This window comes from Balaenoptera borealis (assembly GCF_965194805.1).
Source record: "Balaenoptera borealis genome assembly, chromosome: 15".
In the NCBI taxonomy this organism is placed as follows: domain Eukaryota; kingdom Metazoa; phylum Chordata; class Mammalia; order Artiodactyla; family Balaenopteridae; genus Balaenoptera; species Balaenoptera borealis.
In genome coordinates this window covers 37142595-37163561 of record NC_138871.1, presented here as the reverse complement: position 1 = coordinate 37163561, position 20967 = coordinate 37142595, and the positions used below count along the sequence as shown (strand labels likewise).

The 20967-nt window shown below is 43.5% G+C and overlaps 1 pseudogene across 1 annotated transcript; it reads left to right on the top strand.

The window, feature by feature from the left end:
- The first annotated feature begins 1818 nt into the window (after window positions 1-1818).
- LOC309612031 (putative RNA-binding protein 46) lies at window positions 1819-18447 on the top strand (annotated as a pseudogene). Its single transcript has 2 exons — window positions 1819-15726; window positions 16806-18447. The product of its transcript is annotated as a putative RNA-binding protein 46 (transcript).
- The last annotated feature ends 2520 nt before the right edge of the window (window positions 18448-20967 follow it).

Sequence of the window (20967 nt, the reverse complement as noted above, 5' to 3'; positions counted from 1 at the left end):
CAAGTTATGAACTGTTTCTGTGGCCTTGATTTTGATCATTGTGATGATTAAATTATCCTCAGTGTGAGTGTGCTTTAAGATGTAGGCTTTGACCATAAAAAGAAACGAAATTGAGTTATTTGTAGTGAGGTGGGTGGACCTAGAGACTGTCATACAGAGTGAAGTAAGTCAGAAAGAGAAAAATAAATACCGTACGCTAACACATATATATATGGAATCTAAAAAAAAAAAAAGGTTCTGAAGAACCTAGGGGCAGGATAGGAATAAAGACGCAGACAGAGAGAATGGACTTGAGGACACAGGGAGGGGGAAGGGTAAGCTGGGATGAAGTGAGAGAGTGGCATGGACATATATACACTACCAAATGTAAAATCGATAGCTAGTGGGAAGCAGCCACATAGCACAGGGAGATCAGCTCGGTGCTTTGTGTCCACCTAGAGGGGTGGGATAGGGAGGGTGGGAGGGAGACGCAAGAGAGAGGAGATATGGGGATATATGTTTATGTATAGCTTATTCACTTTGTTATAAAGCAGAAACTAACACACCATTGTAAAGCAATTATACTCCAATAAAGATGTTAAAATTTTTTTTTTAAAGATGTAGGCTTTGTCATCAGGTGTAACACATTCTGGCTCTCAGTTCATTGGTGATTCTCAGGTCATTGGTGATAAGCCTGGTCATCTAGGGCTTTGGCCCAAGCAGGACTCAGGCTCACCTCCATTCCCAGGTGGGAAGGAGCCAGGTGGCAGCCTTGTGTGGTCCTCGGACTCACGCTACACTCACCTGATCAACGAGAGACATACCTGTAGCCATAGTATCCTGTGGCCTCTGGTCTCAAAAGGGTTCAGTTTCTGCTGAAAACACTGTAAAAAGAAATCTCTCTGCTTGTCAAACAACACTTTGCAAGCTTCAGAGGGTGTGGACACTGAGACTTCCTTTCTTCTGTTCCTTTTCTGAAACGCAAAGGGCAGCTGATGGGCCAAGAGGCTGTTCCAGATCAAAGCCCTCCTGACAAGCTTCCCACGGACTTGCCAGCACACAGCCTCCTGAAGCACCAAGATGCCCGGGCCAGTCTTTCTGGTCAGGAGTCTCACCTGGACCAGAAGAACAGACAGGCTTCCTAAAAGCATTTGATAAAGCAGAAGAGAACACTTTTTAAAAATCAGACCTTTGAAAAGAGACACTCTCAAACAGCGCTAGGAGAAGCGTGCATTGGAGAGCCTGGTTGGCAAGACATTTGGCAAAAAGTATCAAAAGCGTCAAAAGTGCATCTGCTATTTGAGCTGGGAATTCCACTTCCAGGAACTTACCCCAAGGAAACAGTCTAAGATATGCCTAAAGACTGAGATGCCAGGGAATACATTACAGCCTGTTTAGAAAAGGGAAAAAGCTGGAAACAACTTAAAGGAGAGCAGCTTCAATGTATAAGTGTGATGATAAGATGAATCTTACCTAGGCTGCCACTACAAGTGATGCCCCAAAATATTGTAAAATGAAAGAAAGGAGGAAAGAAAGGTGGGGGGGGGGAGAGGGAGAGGAAGGAAGGAAACAAACAAAATAGTATGTACCATAAAATCTTATTTTTGTAAAAATGTATGAAGGACACATTTCAAGAGGTAGTTGTGGGATTATGTGTAAATTTTATTGTCTTCCTTTTGCTGCTCAGTACGCTCTAATTTTTCCGCAGGAAACATAAATACATTCAATCTTTCAACAAATATGTATTGAGTAACTACTAGGTATCAAGGGCTGAGAGAAAAGGTTCCTGTCCACCAGAACTTTTGGTCTATCACTACTTGTACAATTTAAAAAAATTTTTTAATTGTATTATTTAGTACTATAGTACAAATAGTACTAATCATACTACTTAGGTAATTTTCAGTCTAGAGTCCAGGAGGTGAGTTATGCCAGAGGCTCTCCAAACGTTCTAGTCTACAAAGCACCTTGCAGTGCTGAAACCCATGGCCCTCCTACCTCTTTTTCCCACACCCCACTCCTGCTTGTCATGAGAAACCAAGCAAAAGCTTTGGCAGGGCAGTAGGGAAAGCAAGACCTGCTTCTGGAGAAGGCTATACTTTTGTGAAATATCAAAAGGTATTACTAATTTGTGTGGAAAGCAGGATACCTGTGGTGAGAGATGGAGCAATGGGATGAAGAGAAAGGGTGGCTGTGGTACCAGCCCTGCTGAGGCGTCTGGGTGGCTTTCAGAAAGTCATTAATGTCTCCGTGCCACATTTCCCTTGTGGGAACGTCTGCCCTGCCTGTATGTCTAATCGTATGAAAAGAGGAAAACATATCTGCCCTGTCTACCTGTATGGGGAGTTGCCCCAGGCTGGGCCATGTTTGTATCCCGTGGCCACAACTGGTCGGACTGGGAGTGTACACCACCCTCACCCAGGCACAATCAGACTTTCTCTCCTGGGATTTTAGAATAAGCACCAGGAGGTTCAGGCTCAGTCTGGGTTGATTTTTTTTTTTTTTTTTTTTACTGGAGTATAATTGTTTTACAATGTTGTGTTAGTTTCTGCTGTATAACAAAGTGAATCAGCTATATGTATACATATATCCCCATATCCCCTCCCTCTTGAGCCTCCCTCCCATCCTCCCTATCCCACCCCTCTAGGTCATCACAAAGCACCAAGCTGATCTCCCTGTGCTATGTGTCTGCTTCCCACTAGCTATCTATTTTACATTTGGTAGTGTATATATGTCAATTCTACTCTTTCACTTCGTCCCAGCTTCCCTTCCCACCCCCCACCATGTCCTCAAGTCCATTCTCTACATCTGCATCTTTATTCCTGTCCTGCCACTAGGTTCATCAGAACGTTTTTTTTTTAGATTCCATATATATGTGTTTGTTTTTCCCTTTCTGACTTACTTCACTCTGTATGACAGGCTATAGGTCCACCCACCTCACTATAAATAACTCAATTTCGTTTCTTTTTATGACTGAGTAATATTCCATTGTATATATGTGCCACATCTTTATCCATTCCTCTGTCAATGTAAGGCCAGACACTATAAAACTCTTAGAGGAAAACATAGGCAGAACACTCTATGACATAAATCACAGCAAGATCCTTTTTGGCCCACCTCCTAGAGTAATGGAAATAAAAACAAAAATAAACAAATGGGACCTAATGAAATTTAAAAGCTTTTTCACAGCAAAGGAAACCATAAACAAGACAAAAAGACAACCCTCAGAATGGGAGAAAATATTTGCAAATGAAGCAACTGACAAAGGATTAATCTCCAAAATTTACAAGCAGCTCATGCAGCTCAATGTCAAAAAAACAAACAATCCAATCCAAAAATGGGCAGAAGACCTAAATAGACATTTCTCCAAAGAAGATACACAGATTGCCAACAAACACATGAAAGGATGCTCAACATCACTAATCATTAAAGAAATGCAAATCAAAAGTACAATGAGGTATCACCTCACACGGGTCAGAATAGCCATCATCAAAAAATCTACAAACAATAAATGCTGCAGAGGGTGTGGAGAAAAGGGAACCCTCCTGCACTGTTGGTGGGAATGTAAATTGATACAGCTACTATGGAGAACAGTATGGAGGTTCCTTAAAAAACTGAAAATAGAACTACCATATGACCCAGCAATCCCACTACTGGGCATATACCCTGAGAAAACCATAATTCAAAAAGAGGCACGTACCACAATGTTCGTGGCAGCTATATTTACAATAGCCAGGAAATGGAAGCAACCTAAATGTCCATCAACAGATGAATGGGTTGATTTTTTGAAAGGAAGAAATGAAAAACCTCAGTTTCTGGGCTTGGCCAGAAAGGAAGCTGGCCAGAGAAGAAGCTGGGCTACAGAAGAACAGAGCAGCTTGCTGGGAGAGGCAGAGCTGAGAGACAATCCTGACGGATTTCCAGTTCCTGAACCCTGGCCTGGCCTGGCCTGAGGCTGAGCTTTATGCCTATCTTCAAGTCTAAGGAAATGCTTTTATCTTTTTATCATAAATTCCCCAATTTTACTCATGCTAGCTTAAATGGTCTCGGCTTCTCATAACCGAAGAGTTCTAATGAATACCCTTGCTCACAAAGCTTCTATGAAAATCAAGTAGACTCATTTTACACAAAACATTTGAAAACTCCTTTTAAAAGACTCCTGAATTTGCAGTTAGGGCAGGATCTCAGGTTCTGACTGTTTTTTTTTTTAATCCCCAAATTCAAAAAATTCTGCTGATTTCAATCCCACCCTCACCACAGGTTCCAAAGTGCATGTTGTATTCAATGCCTGGGTTTTCAGAGGGGGGTTGCTGTACCACAAAGTAACATGATCCTTGGATTCTCTATTACAGTCGATAACCCTGGCTGCTCTATCAACAGGCCCCCAATTCTCAGTGTTTTGCAAAATAAAAAAGTTAATGCCCACTTCCTGTCAAAGTTCAAGGGTGTTGGCAAGGAAACTGTGCTCCACCCCGTTATCTGGGAACCTAGGTTTCTTCTACCAAGTGCTCTTGCCACTTGGCATACCTTACTTCCAGAGCCCCAGAGTTCTCCACCGGATCCTCTGTACCCAGCCAGCAGATAAGGGAAGAGCAAGTGAGAACACAGAGATCTCCTGGGATGTTGTTAAGGATCCAGGCCTGAAAATGGCAGACTTCATTTCCGTTCATATGCCACTAGTATTCAGAACTCAGTCACGTGGCCCCGCCTAACTATGAGAGAGGCTGGGAAAATATAGGCCACCTACATGTCCATAAGGAAAAGGAAATGCTAGTGAACATAGCAGTCCCTGACTCCATTGTTCAGCCCTTCTTCCCCAACTCCTGTTTGGAGTTGTCTCTGGCCTGCTGTCATGGAACCAATAATCCAGAGACTGGCAAACGGCCTGTGGGTTAAATCCCACCCATGGCCTGTTTTTGTAAATAAAGTTTTATTGGAACACAGCCACGCCCATATTGTCTTTGGCGGCGTTCCTGTGATAATGGCAGCGTTGAACAATTTTGACGGAGCCCACAGTAACCCGCAATGCCTGAACCATTTACTACCTGGACCTTTACAGAAAAATTTGACAATTCCTGCAAAAATACATCAGCTTTCCAAATTCCAAAAGTGTGTTGATCTCTCTGAACTGTGACTTTTCTTCTGTTTCTTTCCCCTTGCGGTACAGCATGCTGCGCTGGGCAAACCAGTGGTTGAGACCACCTCTGGAGAAGGGTTCGGATGTGCTGGGGAAGAACTTGGATGCTCGCTTATTCCTCGGGTCACTGGGGCATTTTGGTCATTTTTGTAACATTGCTGAAGTTTTCCATGTTTTTAGGTTTAAGGAAACTTTCTGAATTTAATTCCTTTCACTTATTCAACCTCCAAATGAAGTTCCCGTATCACTTGGAAGTTTTATATATGTTTTCAAAAATGGAAGAGAAAGCAGACAATGTGACTGTGGTCAACTAAATGACAAAAAAAAAAAAAAAAAAGTTATAGGAAGAGCAAAAATTGAAAAGAGAGCTGAGAAATGTTATGACAAGTCTCACAAACTGCAACCCCAGCTCTATCCCTGTAAAATCATCTTATTGTTGCTACTGAAAAAAAGACTAACTGCAAATATGATTTATTGCATAAGTTGTGCTATCTTTGTAAATTCAAAGATTATATGTCACTTAGGTCATTTTTAACTAACAATAGCTATATGTTGCTTCATTTTCCTTTATTATGTATAACGTTATTAAACTTTGCTCTATGATCAAGGCCTCTTGGATCCTTTATTTAATAAAGATTTTGAGACTTCAAAAGAGCCTGCCTCCCCTCTCTGATGGCCTCTTCTTCCCTGGAGTTTCTGTGATTCACTGCAGCACCATCCAACTCCTGGCTGCTCTGCCGAGCCCTTCTGCGGTGTTTCTAAGGACATAGGTTTGGTTTCTAAAACACCAACCCCTCCCCGCCTCTCCCAGTGCTCAGAAAAAGTTTCCACCTTCTGGTTTGGGGCTTTGGCCAGAGTCCACGCCCTGTTTGCAGATGTGCCGGAAGGGAGCCCAGGTCCTCTGGTGGAGGCGCTGTCTTCTCAGCCCATGGAGTGGCTGGTGGGAGGTGATGTGTGTGCTGCCCCCCGAAAGTCACCGGGAGACTCTGGGGTTGGGGCTGGAAGATTTGCAGACTCTCCCTCTGGGCTCCACCTGAAAGAGAAGTTCTAGGCTATGAGGCTTGTGAGGACTTCTTGTTTCCTGCTTTGTGAGTCTTTTTCACTAATCCTCCTTTTTCATGGATCACTAGGCCATCTGAGATCAGAGCTTCCCGGCGCTCCGGCTGAGACCAGGGGAAACCTCTCTCTCCTCTGCCCCCAAAGGGTCCTGCTAAAATGTAAGCTTCATGAAGACAGGGACGTTTGTCTCTTCACTGATGGATTCTAGAACAGTCCTAGTACATATTAGGTGTTCAATAAATATTTGCTGAATGAATGGCTCTTAGATGACTGACAAAATGGCACTTGGGAATGACTCTGTGTCTGCTTACTGATGATTCTTTTTTCATTTCTTAGACAAAAAACAAAAGCAAGAAGAAAAAACAAAACACAGGTTTTACTGAGGTAATATTTACACACAAAGAAACGTACAGGTCTTCAGTGCACAATTTGATGAGCTTTGAAGATATATATTCCCTATGCAACCAATATTCCAATCAAGATTTATAATATTTCCATCACCCCAGAAAATAACAATGCCTTTTATTAATCAGCTTGGGTTCCTACCTTATTTTATGTATTCCCCTTTAGAGTTCTCATTTCATTTTATCTTATTATAAGAACTCATGTCAGCCTTCACCTACCAAAGTATAAGCTCAGTGAAGTTGGGGACACCGTGACTCATCACGGCCTCTCCAGAGCCAGGTGGCTAAATAAATGTTAAAGAATGCACTCCTGGATAATCCGAAGATAAGGCTTACAACAAAGATGCACTGGGGTGCATGTGACCTATTTCTGAATGCAGTGCTGGGTGGAGAGCACAGAGAGAAAATACAGGGTAGAGGAGAAGGAAAAGCCAACTAAGTTGAAGACAGAACAGAACAGAGTTCAAGAAGGGCCAGACAATGGGACACACAGAGACCTCATAATTTTGTCTCAGGTCAGATCTACTTGCAAGCAAAAGGATTCCCTTCCCAATCATTCAGTAAAAGATTAGCATGCTTTGTCTCCACACCAAAACCCACACCCCAGGTTTGCTAGTTAACAGTGCTTTGCACCCCCAGTGGATGTTCAACACAAGCTTCTTCAATAGAATTTATTGAATACCTGTCTTATCTCATGATACAGCTGTACCTGACCCAAACAACTAGGACCCAAAGGACCCTTCAGGAAATGGGCTAAGATCTGGAACCAACCAATAGCATCACGGTGCAGAATAGGGGCTTTGGAGCCAGTTGACTGCATTCAACTTCCAGCACCACTACTGGATTTGCGCCTCTGTGCATTATTTGACATCTCTGTTCCACAGTGTTTGCGTTTGTAAAGGAGGATGACAAGAGGGACAAGCTTCTTGTGAGGATTAATGAAAACAAAGCACATAAAGAGCTTAGCACGAGCCTAGCCTATACTAAGCGCACAACGATGGTTCTCATTATTAGCAACTCTTGGAAAGTGAGCCTGACAAGAACACCCCCAGCTGCAGGAGCTGAGCAAAAAGTATCTCATCCATTCTGGGGTCAGCTACAGTATTGGGAAGATGTGGCCTCAGCAGGTCACAGTCCCAGCAGAGAGGGGACCTTGGAGAATCTGAAAGTGGCAGCAGAACAGCCCAACGAGCAGGGACAGAAAAAGCTTGGAATTCAGGGGCAGTGGAGATGGAAGATGAGCCTGGGAGAAATACTTAAGGAAAGGGTGGAAACTGAAAATGAGTGACTTGTCCAGAAATGTGGAGGCAGTTCTGCCTTCAAACCTAATACATCCAATTCCTTCCCCCCATTTTTTTCTAATTAGGCTACTGGTACACAGAAGGTATGTGCTCAATACTGGTACACGCACAAATACATCACGTGTTTGTCATGAGGAAAAGATTATGGTAATTAACACAGAATACTGAAAATACAAATGGAGGAAAAAGAATTTGTGATACATTTCCACGTTAGTGGTTCCCTGATAAAATGTGACTCTCAGCTCTATAAATGACTGATGATGAAATGCAAGTGTAAGTGGGTTAGGACTGTGAGAGCTGGGGTCTGGAAACTTGAGCTAAGCATCACTGCATCCCTAGATCAGAGCAAAGCAGGGAGGGAAGAGGCATGTCTTGGATGAGAAGCTGGTTCCAGGTAATCTTTTTCCTTTTTCAGGCCACTTTCTCAATATCACAATTATTAATTATCCATTTCTATACTCCCTATTAGAAGGACGCCCTCCAGGGAAAAAGCAGTTGATGTTTAAGAAAATGTAGTTCTTTAAAGGCTTAGGCCTATGACTGTCCCCTCTGTGATGTTCTAAAAATGCTTCCCTTGGCAGTTCAGCTATGACTCACATGGCCCAGAACGGCATTTCAGGGAAATTGTTTTTCTCTGTCTCTGAAACTAGGCCTACAGTCTACTCTCTGTTCTTGGTTTCTCCTGTTCAGCTGATGAGGCTTTCTGGTGCCATCTTGGTGAAGGAATCAGAGTTATATCTGCAAATAGAACCCCTCCACTCCATCATGTGTCCCATTTGCTGTGGCAGAAGCCAAGGCTGAGGGCTCCCGCTTCTTGGTGAGGAGGCCTGGGACAATCTCTTTGGGCCCCGAAATTCCTGGTTGTCCTTCTCCACTGGGGTGGGCTGTTGCAGGCACCCGTGGGAACAGGTGGCACTGCATCCTCCCTGGCACATTCAGCCTTTGGCTTAACACAGAAGCAATCTGACTTGGAGAGTGAAGAAGGGATTCCTTCCCCAAGGGATTTGTTTAGCTGGCAGCAGTTCTGGTTAGAAATTTACCTGTTGGCACAGAAAGAAAAGAACAGAGTAATTCTGTCAAAGCTGTACAGTCAAACTGGTCAGCTCTCCCTGAATGAAGGCCTAATGTTGGAGTTAGCCCCGTGCCCCATCAGCAGGAACAAGTGGACCTATTATTGGATAAAAACAATTACCTGCATGCCAGGAGGCAGCGTGCTGCAGTGGAACCAACATGCTTTGCTTGTGTCCCATCACTGCCACCTTCCTGATAAGTGACCTTGAGAAAGTGATGTCAACTCTCCATGCTTCAATTTTCTTATCTATGAAATAGAACTAGTAAAACCAGCCTCATAGGGTTTGGGGAAATGATTAAATGAGACCAGTCATGGAAAGTGGGCTGCAAAGTGCTTGACACATAGTAGGCCCTCATTATTGATATTGCTACGTATGTCTCTTCCCTGTTCCTTTCCCTTTCCTGCTGGCTCTCACAAAAGCAAGGAGAATGGAAAGAAATAAAAGTTATGAAGAATAAAAGGGTAATACAGGCAGGCAGGAAGACAGAGCTAGCAGGAAAAGTCTGATAAGGAAAGCTCAGGACATTCAGAAACCAGAACAATGATGGTGTTTTGTGTACTAGTAGGTTCTGCAGCGGATATCTGTGTATTTTTTCTGTCTGCTGAATGTCCTTCCTCCCTGTTTTAGTTTTCTGTTGCTGCATAACAAATTACTCCAAAACTTAGCAGCTTAAAGCAATGTACATTGATGACCTCACAGTTCCTATGGGTCAGGAATGTGAGTGTAGCTTAGCTGGATCATCCTGCTCAGGGTCTCTCACAGGCTGCAATCAAGGAGTCGGCCAGGGCTGCCCTCACTCAAGGTTCAGGTGGGAAAGCATCCACTCCCAAGCTCAGTCAGTGGTTATTGGCAGGACTCAGGTCCTTTTGGGCTATTGGATTGAGGGTCTCAGTTCCTTGCTGGCTATTGGCCAGAGGTGATCCTCAGTTTCTTGCCACATGAGGCTTTCCATAGGGCAGCTTATAACATAGGAGCTGGCTTCATTTGAGTGAGCAAGAGAAAAAGGGGGAATCACAGACTTCATTAAAATAATGTCAGAAGGAATATCCCATCACTTCTGCCATATTCTATTCATTAGAAGTGAGTCACTAGGTCAAGCTCACACTCAGGGGGAGGGGATTACATGAAGGCCTAGACATCTGGAAGTGGTGATCACTGGGAACCTAGAAGGCTGATTACCTCACTGCCCTTCTGGTGAGAGCAACCCTCCTCCCTCTATAAAGGCACATATGATTCTGGTAAGAGCACTCTCCATAATACCTTCCATCCCCACCCCACCCCACACTGGGATAACATGAGACCCAGGTCATCAATCATCACAGCACATCCAGTTGGCCACAGTGATTGGTCCAAGAAGTAGCCATGTGACCCAAGCTGGGCCAATCAGAGTCTTTCCCTGGGATTTATATATACTGAAACAAGGAGACAGAAGTTCTCTCTTTCATCTGAAATCACTAACATGGAATGATGTAGCCTGGGGTTTTCTCTGGCCATATCCTCTACCAACCATAAAAAAGAATTCCAGTTGTACCAGGAACAATTGAAGACATCACATTTTGAAGTAGAGACAAAAGATCTGAGACTAAAAAGAGAGCACAAATAAACTAATGATATTTGTTTTTCACCCCTGAAGCTAGTTCTACCCCTGAAAGCTAATGTAACTCCCTTTTTCACTTGAGATAGGTTTCACTTGAATTGGGTTATGTCTCTTGAAGCAAAAAGAAACTTGGTTAATTCAGCCTCAGTTTTTGCATCTGTAAAATCAAGGAGCTAAACCAAATGATCTCCATGGCTTTTCCCACGTTTCAATTTCTAAGATTTGGACTTGAACGGTCTGATCCTTTATCAAGAAATAGATTTTTCAGAAGTGGGGAATGCGTAGAAGGAGCAGCCTGAAGGAAGAGGAGTGCACAAGGGGGTCAGGGGCACTCCTATGACCTATGGAATCCAAAGAACAAGTCTGCCTTCTTCATAATTTAGCAAGGCTCCAAGTTTTAACTCAGAACCTTAAGAATGCCTCCAAAAAGGACTCATGCCTTAGTGATCCAGGGTAAGACTCAGACATTTGCTTCTTTCACATGCTGCTGGAGCCATGATAATACTGTCTCAGGGACATGGGCTTTAGAGGCAGTAGCCCTGGGCTTAATAATTATAATAATAAAATAATAATATCTAATGATTACTGAGTGTGTACTAAACACCTGGCAATATCTTACATCGCAGCTCCTTGACTTACTAGGTATGTGACCTTAGGCAAGTGACCTATCCTCCAGAAGCCTCTGCTTCTTCATCTGTAAAATGGGGGTAATAATAGTTCCCTTCTCACTGACTCTTGTGAGCATTCCTATGAGTCAATGGAGGTAAAGCACCAAGCACAGTACCTGGCATGTGCTGTTCTTCTTCAAATGTTCTCCTTTGCCTTTTACACCCAGCTCAAATATCCTCCATTCCACAAACTGTCCCCAGTTGCCCTCCACCTCCTCTGTGTTCCCACAGCACTTTACTTCTGCCTGCTTTTCTAGCCCTATGGTCCTGCAATATATTCACCTGTTCACCTAGTTATCACTCCTGGCCGACCATACCTTATTTATCTTTGGGTTCCTGAGGTCTAGATCTATGCCAAACACACAGTAGGATCTCAACAGATCCAAATGGGTTGATAAACACAATATATATCAGCCTCTCAAGCAGAGGAGCAGACAGTCTGATTGGGACCAGGACACACCCAACCAGGACACCGCCTTGTTGGGCATTTAGGATTTTTGTCAGGTGAAATTCTGATGTGTGTCTGTAAAACTACTCCTCCAATGAAACCACCAATTGCTCAAGCGAAAAGTAATAATTCCTCACAACTGGCAGGACAACCCGTCAGTAACCAGTGTGGAGCCCAGTGTTAACGGGTGTGGTGCTGCTGGTTTGGAAGCCTACCAAAGAGACAGCAAGTAAACACGACGGTTGCCTGGGTGCACAAACACCAAACCAGCTTCTCATCACCTCATCCCTGAGACAGTCCAGTCACAGTATCTGTGACACCCACAAGTGGTTACTTGTCAGCTCCTGTCAAGTGCAGCAGCAAGGGCCAACCACCCACAAAATGCAGATCTTAAGGACAAAAACACAATAACAGCAGTTTTTATAGGAAGCTAAGCAGTGTGTGTGTGTTTGTGTGTGATTGTTCAGAAAAAGTGGTCATTTTCTAAGGTGAGTATAAGACAAGGGACTGTGTTAAAAGAGGAAATATTTCTCCCCTTCTAAGACCACACTCTTCTCTCCAGCTAGAGGCTAGGCAGGGCTAGAAGGGAAAATTGATTAGAATTTTGCACCCACCCAACTAACTACAGAAAGACACCCTGGGGGACAGTCTGCTAGGCTACACGGGGCTGACCACACGGCACTTCATTTCTCACTTGTGTGGGTCTCAGGGAAGCAGTGTGAAGTGCTTTTGGAATCTATAAGGAGAGTGGGGAAGGAAATTGGAAGCATGCCTGGCTGGGGTAGCATGAATAGAGGAATAAAAGATTTTAAATACAATTTTTATCCCCTTGTGTTGATTGGAATTCAACTACAGGGAATAGTAGTGGGTGGGTGGTCTCCCCCCATGACAGGAATTCAATAAAACTTTCTTACCCCTAATTCCTCTTCCCCATCTCTTTGTTTCTATTCATTCACTCATTCATTTATCTATACCCTGCCTGGTTCCCAAAAGCAATGCAGCCTCATATTCTACAGCCCCTGGGGAGCTACTAATGGTTTTTAAGCATGGGAGCTCCATGATCAAATATGACTTTTAGAGCATCTAGAATCAGTGATGAGGATGGAATTAGAGAAGACAGAGGCCAGCAGCCATCCAGATGTGTACTAACTAGTGGCTGTGGAGGAGAGAGGATGGAGATTATTTAAGAGAGAGGATAGTCAGGATTTCTTGGCTTGGCCAGAATGTGGTTGGCGGAGAGAGAGCAAAAAATAACTAGAAAATTTCTTCTTTATGTGATTTTGTGAATGATGACACTACCAAAGAAGATTGACAATACAGAGGAGGAGAATTTTGGAGAAGGGGAAATAAAAAGCACGAGGAACCACTTTAGTGAAAGATGCCATATAATGATATGTCCTGTTACCAGTGCAGGGGACAGATAATGTTGCTAACGAGGGTCATTTTTTGCTCCAATGATCTGTTGTGGGTTGACCTCCAGCTGCATCACGTGAGGTTTCTCTGATCCACATCCACAGCTGGTCTTAGATGCTGATCGTGCCCCATGGTATGATCACTATGGTCACTACAGGAACTTTGAGAGTGTAGGAATGGGGCAGTACAAGCCTAGGCCCACCCCTTAGAGACCACCCAGAAGGCCTCTTTTACTGATAGTGGTCCCTGCGTGTACCACTTTCACATCTAAATATCTAGAGGTTGGACAGACATCCACTGGTAGTGGAAAACTGAGTACACCAGGGTAGGTAATCTGACTGTTGTGATCATCCTCAGGCCCTGCCTTGAGTCTCTGCGCAAATCTGACCTCCTAGCCTGAGGGATGGAGGGGGAAGAGGAATCCTTTCCAAGCAGCCTAGTCTTCTCTCCTTCCCCCCAAAACACCTTCTGCCTATCTCAGAGCCTCTGCTGCTCCTTCCTTGTCCCCAGAACGCCTTCCTTTTCCATACTGGGCAAGTCTATTAGCCGGGCAGCTTCCTGAGTGGGAGAGTTGTTATCTGTTGGAGCAGTCTACCTCTGGACTTGGTAGACTGTCTGTCTCTGTTTGCTGCACACATAGAAGGCTTTCGTTCAGCTTGGAAGTTTTTTTTGTTTTGTTTTGTTTTGTATTGCTTATTTATTCTCACTTTGCTTTAAATAAAAGTTTGAGGGCTTCCCAGGTGGCATAGTGGTTAAGAATCTGCCTGCCATTGCAGGGGACATGGGTTCGAGCCCTGGTCTAGGAAGATCCCACATGCCGCGGAGCAACTAAGCCCATGCGCCGCAACTACTGAGCCTGTACTCTAGAGCCCGCGAGCCACAACTACTGAAGCCCACGCACCTAGAGCCTGTGCTCCACAACAAGAGAAGCCACCGCAATGAGAAGCACGTGCACCGCAAGGAAGAGTAGCCCCCGCTCGCCGCAACTAGAGAAAGCCGGTGCGCAGCTACGCAGACCCAATGCAGCCAAAAATAAAGTAAATTAAAGGGAGACCAGGCTAGGCGCGAGGACCTCGCGAGCTTCTCCACGTGGGCTCCCCTCCCCCCTGCGGCAACCCCCGCTCCCACCGACTGGCCCCGAAACGGTGGCGGCGGTTTGTGGTCATTGGTCCCAGTCATTTAGGACCAACATTTGAAGACCCGAGGGGAACTGCAACCATGAATGAAGAAAATACAGATGGAACAAATGGATGCAGTAAAGTCCGAACTGGTACTCAGAATGAAGCAGCATTACTTGCTTTGATGGAAAAGACTGGATACAACATGGTTCAAGAAAATGGGCAAAGGAAGTTTGGTGGTCCGCCTCAAGGTTGGGAAGGTCCACCTCCACCTAGAGGCTGTGAAGTTTTTGTAGGAAAAATACCTCGTGATGTGTATGAAGATGAGTTAGTTCCTGTATTTGAAAGAGCTGGGAAGATATATGAATTTCGACTTACGATGGAATTTAGTGGTGAAAATCGAGGTTATGTTTTTGTGATGTGTACTACAAAAGAAGAAGTCCAGTTAGCCATCAGAATTCTTAATAATTATGAGATTCGACCAGGGAAGTTTATTGGTGTGTGTGTAAGCTTGGATAATTGCAGATTATTTATTGGAGCTATTCTGAAGGAAAAGTAGAAGGAAGAAATCTTGGATGAAATGAAGAAAGTTACAGAAGGAGTTGTAGATGTCATTGTTTACCCAAGCACAACTGATAAGACCAAAAATCGCGGTTTTGCGTTTGTTGAATATGAATCTCACAGAGCTGCTGCTATGGCTGGGAGAAAACTAATTCCAGGAACCTTCCAACTGTGGGGCCATACCATTCAGGTAGATTGGGCTGACCCAGAGAAAGAGGTTGATGAGGAAACCACGCAGATAGTTAAAGTTCTCTATGTATGAAATGTAATGATCTCAACTACAGAGGAAACAATTAAAGCAGAATTCAATAAATTCAAACCTGGTGCAGTTGAATGAGTAAAGAAACTTAGAGATTATGCTTTTGTTCACTTTTTCAACCGAGAAGATGCAGTGGCTGCTATGTCTGTTATGAATGGAAAATGCATTGATGGAGCAAGTATTGAGGTAACACTGGGAAAACCTGTAAATAAAGAAAACACTTGGAGGCAGCATCTTAATGGTCAGATTAGCCCCAATTCGGAAAACCTGATTGTGTTTGCTAACAAAGAGAGCCACCCAAAAACTCTAGGCATGCCACCAACTCTTCCAGCTCATCTCAATGGCCAGCATGGCCCAAGCCCCCCTGAAACTGAAAGATGCGCTTATCCATTTTTTCCTGGAACAAAGCTTACTCCAATTAGTATGTATTCTTTAAAATCCAATCATTTCAATTCTGCAGTAATGCATTTGGATTATTACTGCAACAAAAATAATTGGGCACCACCAGAGTATTATTTATATTCAACAACAAGTCAAGATGGGAAAGTACTCTTGGCATATACAATCGTTATTCCTGCTATTGCAAATGGATCCCAGAGTTACTTCATGCCAGACAAACTCTGTACTACGTTGGAAGATGCAAAGGAACTGGCAGCCCAGTTTACATTACTTCATTTGGACAGGGAACACAATCTCTTCAGCCTGGACCTATGTAGAAGAGTTTGGAGAAAATAAACAGGTCCTTTCTGATGTTGCTTGAGCTTATTCTCCTGCAGTTGATCTCATTCCTGTTGGCTTAATATTAAGTCCCATGACAACACTTAAGTTAACATTCATTTTTAGCCCTCATTTATAGCACCAGGAAAATATAGAAAAAACTTTACCTGTGCATTAGATGACCTAATTTCTTCTGTTCCTAGAAACACCTTACATTTTATAAATAATCACTTCATAGTCATTTTCACACCCTTGGCTTACACTACACCAAAGAACATAGTTGAGTTTTTGGAAAGTACAGGATTTACAAATTTGGTCTTTAGTACTCACACACATCTATAAACATTATAACTAATGAAGCAAGAAATTATTGATACATAAGATGAATGTTTATTGTGGAACAGTAATATTTCAAATGTTGGTTTTTAAAGAAATAATTTGGTTTAATTTTTGGATTTTTCTGTACTATAAGTTGATAATGGTTTCTTGAAGTTTATTTTATAAAGATGATTCATTTTACTGTTTTATGGTACCAGTAGGATTCTAATGTTAAATTGGTTTATTGGGTTGTATAAATGTTTACATTAGTATTTAAATAATGAAACATTAGAGAGTTTTTGCAGTCCAGGGGTAAATGTGTCTGCTGGTTTGATACCTAATAGTTTCAAAAAAGAAGCAAATATGAATTCACTGTTTTATATCTTTTCTTCATGGACGACCCCTTAGTGTCAGTACCAAATTTAAAAGGAGCTTCATTGTGGATAGAGCAAGAGAAATCAGAGATTCCCTTTTTTGGTGATCATAAAGATACAAAACCATGAACAGATATCCAAGAATGCATTCTAGTAAGATCTCTGAAGCATTGTGTCAGTGAAAATTTACTTAATACTGACTGATGAAACTATCAGGATTTGCAATGCAGTGAATGCTGAAACAGTCTTTACCAGCAATATAAGATTATCAGGATTTTGAATGTTAGAACATTATGTGATTATAGTTTTAATGCTTTGTCTCTTTGAATTAAATTTGTAACCATAAAGATGTGAAGCATAATTGTTATGTATTTATTTACAGACTACAATTTCTGTCGCAGTTCAATAAATAGTCTTTCCCCTGTTAGTGCTACCCTCTCTTCTGGGACTCCCAGTGTACTTCCTTTCACTTCAAGGCTTTATTCTTATCCAAGCTATCCTTTGTCACCAACAGTATCACTTGCTAATGGCAGCCATGTTGGACAGCGGCTATATATCTCCAATCAGGCCTCATTCTTCTGAAGAAAATATCGTAAACAGGAGTATGAAACTTTCCTTGTAAAGCATGCAAATTAAAATACTGTTTTATTTTAGAATCGGGTTTGTACATTTGGTTTTAAAATGATAATTATATATTTATTTCAACATAGTAAATATCAGTCACAATTCAGAATAACTTACCGTTGTAAAACTTGTAAAAATGCTAAGTTTTAAAAGTTACTCAGTGATTTCTCTTGATAAAGGTATAACAAACTGCTGTTCTTTTTAAACTTTTGGGATTTTAAATAACTTCTGATTCCTGAGTGGTCGGTAGAACCCAGAAGTTTACATTAAATTTTTTCATTATAACTTTGCTAAATAGAGTTTCACAAGTATTAAAGCACTTGCAGACAATGGTTACACTAGATTTGATTACCAAGGATCACTATCTGTATTAGCAATTAGAACAATTATACAAACGGAAGCATCTAATTATTATGTAGAAAGAAATGAAGGGCAAAAAGATAAGATGCAAATTTTATGCAGTACTAAAGAAAAAGCAATCTACCATTGTGGTCCTTGAAGATAACTATAAATATTTTAGTTAATAATTGTTTGTTGTAGAAATAATTATAATTTTGCTGTTAATGTATTTAAGGTTTTTATAGGTATGCTCCATTTGTGTTTTTGATATTCATTGTATAGTTCTTTGAGTAATAAGTGTTATGGTTTTTAATGTTGAAATCATGTGTTGTTTAATTTTTGTACTTGAATTCAAATTCTTTGACATTGAATATACGATGCTTCTAAAAAAAAAAAAAACCCTTTGTTTTAAATAAAAGTTTGAGGCATCTCTCAGTACAGTGGGTTTTTAAAAAAATAAGAGCAGAGGGACGGGGGGATAGCTTGCTTAGGGCTAAAAGCCCAAGGAGCAAATGTAGAGTCTCCCCCTGCTGGCTGGTTTAGCCTTTGGGAAGCCCTGCGCAGGTTCACAGGGGAAAATCAGCCAACTTCAGAAGATAGTCTTCCTTTCCGAAACAATGGTCAGTGCCCCGGTAGACTGACCCTGTTTAAAACTCATTCCATCACTTTCTGCCCCTCTCTTGCACCAGCTCTTGCACAAATATTCAGGGTCTTCATTTGTTCGCCCGTGGAACATTTCCTGGCCCCTGACGCTGAGCCAGCACTTTGCCAGCATTGGGAGCCTTCAGGCGAATGAATCACACTCCCCGCCCCGGGAGTCCAGCGTTAGCAGAGCTGCCCTCTTTCGGTAGCAAAGCCCTAGCCAGCCCCGGCTGGGAACACTCAGATTAAAGGGGCTCTCCTGCCAAGGGCCCAGACCCAGGCCCGTGAGGGAGGCTTAGAGTCTATCTAGGATTTGCAGGAAACGGGAGTATTTTTTCAGGAGTTAATTTAGCAGTTATCCCAGTGCTTCCGCTGGGCTGAGGCAGGACCAGGCTGCCCCCTACAGGTAGGAGGGAGAGGTACGCATCCTGAAGGCTGCAGCCCTGGCTGGCTGTGCTCCGCCCAGGTGACCTTCATCTCAGAGGGCTCCCCCAACTGGGCGATGCTCCCAGTGATGCTCAACACGTGATCCCCAGACTAGCGGCAGGGGCCACACTTGGGAACTTGTTAGAAATGTAAATTCTCAGGCCCCACCCCAGTCCTACTAAAAGGCAACTCCAGGAGTGGGACCAGCAGTCTGCTTTAGCAAGTCCTCCAGGGGATTCTGATGCACCTCAAGTTTGAGAACCACTGGTCCGGAGAGAGCGGTGTGGCCACCTCTGGGGGCCCTACTTCATGGCTTGGCTTCATGAGACTCGGCACCTCCTGCCTCATATCAGCCTCAGAACCACAGCCTTTCAGAGGTACCTACTGCAGACCCCTTCCCCTTAAAATGAGAACACTGAGGTGCAAGGGTGTGGTTTGCCCAAGGCAATCCTGTCAGGGAATTCTTCCCCAAACCTCCCAAATTACACGACAGGAAAAGGAAGGCCAGTAAATGTGACCCTCCCGGAGTTCTTCAGACCTACCTGCTCCGGGTTTGGGGGCTCTGCCCAGCCTCTCCTGCGGGTCTGGCTCTCCCACGCCTGTGCCTGGAGGACTCAGAGCTCTGGGCCCTCAAGACAGAGCCTCCTGCCTTCTCTTTTCTTCCTTTGAGCCCTGTTCTATTCAGCCTTCTTTTTGATCACATTGGTCCTGCCTGCCACTCGGAGATGGACCAGGAAGGGCCCAGCTGTGAAAGGATCACCACAGGATTTGGTTTTGGTTTTTGTCAGTCTCCAGCATCTAAAACTACTTGTCAATCACAGAGAGATAGGAAGTCACCAGAAAGACAGGAAACATTCAAGGATGAAAACGCATCCCCCTCGGTCACAGATGTCTCTGCAGATGAGCGCCTGGGTCTTTCTGGGGGGCTGGAATGAAGAGGGTGCTCTGCCTCCCTCTCCTCACAATGTTCACAAGCCTTGGTTTTCCAGAAGGGAGATGAGGGGAGGGAAAAAGGAGAAAAGAATAGCATCTCTATTAATATGAGTATGTTTGTTAACATCATCAGAGGGCTTGGGTCCCCAAGGGGAGATTATACCTTGAAGACACAGCTTTCTCTCGAAGACTGGAAAAAGCAATCAGCCCCCTTTCTAAATGCTGCACTCAACCACAGGGTGTCCTGATACCTCTCAACTTGTTACGGCCTTTGCGACAGGTCCAACGCTCCTCTGTTTCAGAACATCACCACACACACTCTTCCACCCCTTACCCGGTGCACAGGGTGGGTAGTGGAGGGGACTTTATAAAAAGGAAAAGCTGTCCTTCTCACCAAATGTGGAGGAGTCATTTTTGCAGGAGGCTTTAATTGAATGCTGCAGTTGAAATTATTGAGGAAGCACTGGGGGAAATCCTCCAGTAATAGGAGGACAATCCTTTTTCACATTTGCGGTGAGAGCTCCACTCCCTCCACCCCTCTTGGGAGGTGGGCTTTGCACAAGCCTGTTCCATTCAGAGGGGCTTCAGCAGGTATTTGTAGCATGGCTGGACTTAGGAACTGGAATTAAAAGAAGAAAAGAGATGATCTTGCAGTGGTGTGGGAAAGGGAGCTCAGGGTATGAAAGGCATGTTCATTACAAACACACTCACTCACACTCAAAGCTAATTCTGTTTTGTTTTCTGGATACCCCACCTCCTCATTCCAAGGAAGTGGCCAATCCTTATATTTCTTAGCCTCAAGAGCACTTGCTAAGTGGAAAGGTGGTGTTTCCAGAAGATAAACTCTTTTCCTGGCCTAAATGAAAGTTTTAATCTCCTTGAGGATATTCTATTACTCTGGAAGTGGGCAGTGTTTAGAGAAGGGAATGGGGGGTGAGCTGAAGGAGGAGGGAGACTCATGGGTTCATTGAGGATTGGGACCCACACTGTACCCTCTCAGTGCCCCAGGGATACGGCAGGGCCTCTGGAAGGAGTGACGCACTTCAGGAGGCTAGATGGGGGTCTGGGGGTACCCATTTCACACAAAGACAGCGTAGTGGTTAAAAGAAATCAGGTGGCCTGGGCTTAAACTCAAGCTCTGCCACTGGCTGGCTATGTGCCATGGGATAGCTGCTTCCCTGTATGTGCCTCAGTTTCCTCATCCATGAAAATTAAAATCACATATTCCAAAGCATTTATTGAACTATATGCTAGGTACTGTTCTAGGGGCTTGAGAGATAGAAGTAAACAAATAAAGATCTTACCCTTTTAGAGCTTACATTCTACTGGGGGGAGGCAGACAGAAAACACTATTAGTATGTAAATCACATAGCCTAGAATGTGCTATGGGAACAAAAGTAGAGCAGGGAAAAGGGATGGCGAGTGTAGGGGATGAGGCACAGAGGCAGGTGGTCAGGATAGGCCTCATTGAGAACATAATATTTGGCAGACTTAAAGGAGATGAGGGAGAACTGTGAGTTATCTGGGAAAAGTATGTTCTAGGCCAAAGAGCAGTTGGCTCATATGAAATTATTTTTGTA